The following is a 6749-nucleotide window of genomic DNA, read 5'->3' on the forward strand; positions in this document are numbered from 1 at the left end:
ATATTTATAAGGACCTAATGGTCTATAAAATCCTTTTATCAACACAAAACTGAGTTAGGTAAAACATGTATCATCATCTTTTTTTTAAGATGAGGAAAGTGAGATAAAGATATAAAGTGACTGCTCAGTATAACATAGAAAATTTAAACTTCATGTCTAACATATAAAATATTGGTATAATGGAATCTTGGTCAGGGATGGAGTAAACTAGACAGAGACTGATAAAAAAAAATTTGCTGAGTTCTTCCAGATAGGTTCAGAGACACTTTACTTTGAAAACAGAAATGTGTGTATGTGTGTTTGTGTGTGTGTGTAAATGGAGGAGAGGGATTTTTACCTCTATTTAAAAAACCAGAACTTGAATTTAGTAGGAAGTAGAATATAGAAAGAAGATGCTCATTAGGGAGTACCAGTAATTCATAAGAGAAAATATTCAAGAAGAAAGTCAGCAACAAAGCAAAAGGCTTTAAATGATTATGAACAAATATACAATATCTAGGGGATAAGATAGATATAATTCTAATTTTTCCCCTTTGGCAGAGGGAGCATGAGTATGTCTGCTTCATGGCCCTTTCTGCTTTCCTCTAGGTATAAATCAAAGTTTCCCTTGGAGAGGTGTGTATAAGATTCCAGAAATATCTATTTGTGCCTTCTTACAAAGGACATTTGGAAAACCTTTGTGGACACATACACACCCCATATAGATCACACACACACTGATTAAACGTTTCTCTACTACATGTTTCTTGCGTAATAACTAAGTTTTAGCATGGGGTTGGGGGACCTGTAGCCTCGAGGCCATGTGTGGCCCTCTATCTCCTCAAGTGTGACCCTTTAACTGAATCCCCTCATAGGCGATTTGTTCTGTGAAGTTTGGATTCAGTCAAAGGGCCACACTTGAGTATCAAGAGAGTCACATGTGGCCTTGTGGCCACAGGTTCCCCACCTCTGGTAGGCCCTTATTGGTCATTTTAGGTTCTGCAGATTGATGAAACATGAGGGATTGAAAATCAAGTATTTGTGCTGCTCTAAATGGGATTACTTATAATTAACAAATATTTGTTTTATACTATGTGCCAGAAATTATACTAAGTTCTCAAGACAAAGAAGAGTCCAAATGGTCCCTGCCCTCAAGGAGCTCACATGCTAAAAGGGAACAACATGTAAATTACTAGATTTATACTATATTTTTAAAATTACATTTTATGTTTATTTTTAGTTAATTTCATTCATTTCCAAAAGATTTTGAATTAAAAATTTCTCCCTGTCTCTCCCTCACCCACCATCCCAAAACAGTGATCCCACTGTAAACTCCTTCCCCCAATCTGCTCTCTCCTATATCTTTCCCCATCCCCCCTCCAACATTGCAGTAGGGCAAGATGGATCTCTGAACCCTAGTGCCTGTACATCTTATTTCCCAGGTGGATGTAAATAATAACAATAATAATAATAATAAATTTTAAAACATTTTATTCTAAAACTTTGAATTCCAGATTCTTTCCCTTCCTCCCTTGTCACCCACCCCTACTGGGAAGACAAGCAATCCAATGTAGGTTGTACATGTGTAGTTATGCAAAACATTTACACAGTGGATATATTGGGAAAGATTGAATATATTTCCCTCCATCCTATCCCTCGCCCCCTTGTTCTATTCTTTACCTTGACCCTGTCCCTTTTCAAAAGTGTGTGCTTCCAACTTCACTCTCCCCCCCAACCTGACCTCCCCTCCATCATAGCCCCTCTCATCCCCTTCTCCTCCTACTCTCCTATAGGGTGAGATACCCTATTTAGTGTATATGTCATTCCCTCCTTAAGGCTAATTCAATGAGAGTAAGGTTGACCCATTCCCTTTTGCCTTCCTGTTCTTCCCCTCAATTGTAACAGTTTTCCCTTGCCTCTTCTATGTGAGATAATTTACCCCATTCTGTCTCTCCCCATCTATTCTCATTATATTCCTCTCTCACCTCTCAATTTCACCTTTTAAGTACATCCCTTCCTATTCAATTGGTCCTGTGCTCTCTGTTTACATATACGTGTACACATATATACACACTCATATATTATTCATATGCCCATATATCCTCCTATATAGACATACACACACACACACATACAGACACACATTTATATTCCCTTCAACTATTCTCATAGTGAGAAGTTTCATAAGGTACAATTATCATTTTTATGTGTAGGAATGTAAATAGTTCAACTTTGATAAGTTCCTTATGATTTCTTTTCCCTGTTTAACTTCTCATGTTTCTCGTGCTTCTTGTATATGAATGTCAAATTTTCTATTCATCTCTAGTTTTTTCATCAACAATGCATGAAAGTCCTCTATTTCATTGGATAACCATATGTTCCCCTGAAACATGATACTGGGTTTTGCCGGGTAGGTGATTGTTGGTTTTAATTCCAGCTCCTTTGACCTCTAGAATATCATTTTTCAAGCCCTTTGATCCCTCAGTGTAGAAACTGCCAGATTGTGTGTTATACTGATTGTGTTTCCACAATATTTAAATTGTTTCTCCTTGGCTTTTTGTAATATTTTCTCCTTGATCTGGGAACTCCAGAACCTGGCTATAATATTCCTAGGAGTTTTCTTTTTGGGATCTTTTTCAGAAGGTGATTGGTGAATTCTTTCAATGTCTATTTTGCCCTTTGGTTCTAAAACATCAGGGCAATTTTCCTTTAGAATTTCTCAAAGGATGATTTCTAGGTTCTTTTTTTGATCACTGTTTTCAGGTAGTCCAATAATTTTTAAATTATCTCTCCTGGACCTATTTTCCAGGTCAGTGGTGTTTCCAATGTGATATTTCACATTACCTTCTATTTTTTTTTTCATTCTTTTGGATCTGTTTAATCATATCTTGATTTCTCATTAAATCACTAGCTTCCATTTGCTCCAATCTAATTCTGAAGGAATTATTCTCTTCAGTGAGCTTTTGAGATTCTTTTTCCATCTGGCTAATTTGACTTTTTAGGGCATTCTTCTCCTCATTGGCTTTTCGAGTCTCTTTTGCCATTTAAGTTAGTCTATTTTTAAGGTGTCATTTTCTTCGATCTGGTTGTTGACTCTCTCTTCATTATTTCTTGCACCATTCTCATTTCTCTTCCCAATTTTTCCTCCACTTCTCTTATTTGGTTTTCAAAATCCTTCTTAATCTCCTCTATGGACTATAACCAATTTACATTTTTCTTAGAAGCTTTTGTTGGAGGAGTTCTGACTTCATTTTCTTCCTCCTGTTCCATGTTTTGATCCTTTTTGTCCCCCAAAAAAAGGAATCCAAAGTTGGATTGTTTTTTTTTCTTTGCTTCCTTTTCTTGTTCATGTTGCCAATCAGTTACTTGAATTTTGAGCTTTTTGCCACAGTAGAACTCTGCTTCCAGAGAGGAGAGCTTTGTCCCAAATTGCTGGGATTTTTACAGCTGCTGGAGCTATTAGTTGGGTGAGCTCTCTGAAGCCTCCCCAGGCTCTGGCACCTGGTCACCCACCCCAGGACCTCTACCATACACAGCAATCCAGATCCAAGCAGGTTAAAGAAAGGGCAATTACCCCTCTGAATGGTTGCTTGGTCCCCCTGCATTCTGCAGTCCAGGAGCTCTGAAGCAGCCTCTTGGTGGTGGTGCCTGCAAAGCCACCATGCCTCAGTCACTTCTCCCCCTGGGATGGGGCAGAGCCTGGACCACACTCCCAGACCCCTTGTTCCCAAAGTACACTGACCCCCCACTTTGTCTTTGGCATTTATGGGTTGATATTTCTGGAAACAACCAAGCTGGTGGTGATCCATTCTCCTGAAATCCCTCTACCTGTGGCTGGTCGGACCACCTTGAGGCCAAAACTGCAGGCTCACAGCAGACTGGGCTCTGCTCCCAGTGTGCTGCAATGAACCCTTCCTATCCACCTGCCGGGCTGTCTGCAAAAGGAGGTTCATTTCTCTCTATCACTTTGTGGGTTCTGTAACCCTACCGTTTCTTTAGAGTCATTTTTATAGGTATTTGAAGTGGTTATGGGGGGAGTGCAAGGAGTTTTCCTGCTTCAACAATGCCATCTTGATTCCTCACCTATATTATATTTTTACAGAGTAAATGTAAAGTTATCTTTGAGTAGAAGAGACTAGTATATCTCTGGCCAATGAGATGTCTACAGAGGTATGTGAGAGTGTGAGAGGTGAGTCTTGAAGGAAGTCATGAAAGCAATAGAGGGAGGTGATCATGGAGAATTTTGGAAGTGTGGGACAGTCAGTTCAAAGGTGCAGAGATGTCACATGGTTGTGTTCTGCAAGGAACAACAAGTAGATCATATAACTTGATCAGATTTGTATTTATCAGGTGCAGAATATTCTTTGGGGGTCATCAAAGTAGTGTTTCTTTAGAACACAGTACTCAATTTGAAGACTTTGCTTTCTCAAAGCAAACATCATTCAATTACCAAAATCCCATAGGTCCAGGATATCAACTGGAATTTCAAAAGTGATTTTCAAAAAGTGATTTTTCTCAAAAGTTATTCACTTGTTACAGTTTGGCATTTTAGATTGACCTGAAAGACAATGGTGACTGATTTGTGTACATTTGTGATGTGTAGTTTTGTGTCCCCAGAGAGCCTTACAGTTTGATTCAGATTTTTACATCAACATTTTACATAAATATTCTTTTAATACAGTGAAATTTAAACTACAATCTCATGGTTCTATGCTTATGTAAGAACAATGGAAAAGAGCCCATAGTTTAAATTTTATTTCATTAATGTTTTACAATCAGAAACATAAATCTCTAGAGTTTGTGTGAAAGTTGGCACAACTATCTTTATTAAATATGTATTTGTTAAATAGCAAAATGCATATGGCTCTTTCAATTACTGACTAAATCTTTTATTATTTGTCATTTTGTTTTAGGGAAAGGAAGCTGAAAGAAGTTTATATAGTATCATTTTCTATTTTGATTATTTTTTTCTAGTTCTAAGATCATTTTTTTGAAGTGGGTATTTTTTTCTTCATTTATAGGTTTGACTTTTTCTTTTGATATTCACTTATGTGGACCAAATTACATTTTGGATCACAAATATTGCTTAAATTATGGGGCAAGGTATTTTCTTTTTCTTTTTTTTTGAGGGCATTTGGGATTAAGTAACTTGCCCAAGGTTACATGGCTAGTTTCTTTGTGTAGGTGTTAGGTGTATGAGGCTGGAACCGAACTCTGCTCCTCCTGACTCCGGGGCCGGGTCTTTACTCACTGCGCCACCTAGCTACCCCTGCAAGGTATTTTCAATACAGTTATCATTTAAAACATTTGAGTTTTCCTTTCATGTCTTAAATTCAAGATTATGTGAAAATGAATCTCACAAAATTTATCCAAAATAGCCATCAGGACTGCATCTATATAACAGGAGACATTTTCCCCAAATACACATTACTATTAAAACTGTTTATATACATACATACATATATACATGAATTTCATTCAGAAAAAAATTTCCTTCTTTTTTCATCTCTTCAGTGTATAGACCTAACAATAGAATCAGACTTTGGTAACTTTTTGGACATAATTCCAAACTGCTTTCCAGAATGGCAAGATCAATACGTTCTGCTACCAATAATGCATCAGTGTGCTTGTTTTCCCACAGTCATTCTAATGTTTGTCATTTTCCTTGTCATCTTTTCCACATGAGATAGAACCTTGGAATTACTCTGACATTTGTCTAATTATTTGGGATTGGAGACATTTTGTTTTTCTTATTTTTTATGACTTGAATTTCTTCCTTTGACAACTGCCTTTGAACATTTATCTAAAGGGGAATGCTTTTAATCATATACATTTAAATCAGTTAATTACATATCTTGGAAATGATAACTTTATCAGAGAAACTTCCCTCATAATTCCCATCACCCAAATGTTTATTTTCTAAATTTTGCTATGCTGGAAATGTTCTGTAAATACTTTTAAATTGCATTTAATCAAAATTATTCATTTTATATTCTATGATCCTCTCTACTCCTTATTTCTTCAGCACATTTTTTCAGCACAAAAAGACAATTTTTCAGACTTGCTCCTCTAGTTTATGATGTGATATTTTATTTCTAACCATATATAACCATATCATCAAGCTTTCCACAAATCACAAATAAAATCCAACAGAGTTAGAAATAAAGAGAAATCCAATTTAAAGTAACTGTAATTTAATTGGAAATCTGTCTAAGACCTACAAAGAAACTATTTTAAGAAATCTATAAAACACTTTATGGCAATAAGGATGCACCTATTGAATTATAGAAGTATCTATCATTTATGAGTAGGCTGAGCCAATGTAACAAAATAATGACATTACCTGAGTTGATCTATTTAGTTAATGCCTAACAAACAAAAAATATAATGGATTAGTTTATAGCTAGAAAAAATAATAAAATTCCTCTGGAAGGAAAAAAAAGGTCAATAAAACAATGCATGGGAAATAAAACAAAAAGGTGGGAAAACATGATAATTTTCTTGGGATATGGTGAGTTTTTGCCAGAAAACTTCCTGGTTTTCCAGTAGTTTTTGTCAAATAATGATTCCTTTTCATAGTAGCAGGCAGTTGGAGATATATTGAACCTTAGGCTATTGTGTTCATTTGCTTCTCTTTGTAGGATTCCTAATCAGGTTTACTGATGAACCTCTCTGTGGGATAGCTATCAAAAGTGCTAAACTTTTTAATTCTCCAAGTCCTTCCAAAGCTTCCATTTCTTTTCAAAGTCTTTACTCTATAGCTCTTATTT

The sequence above is a fragment of the Petaurus breviceps genome, unplaced genomic scaffold, assembly GCF_028583685.1.
Source record: "Petaurus breviceps papuanus isolate PSGF00001 unplaced genomic scaffold, PetGlider_PUasm1.0 90895, whole genome shotgun sequence".
NCBI lineage: Eukaryota > Metazoa > Chordata > Mammalia > Diprotodontia > Petauridae > Petaurus > Petaurus breviceps.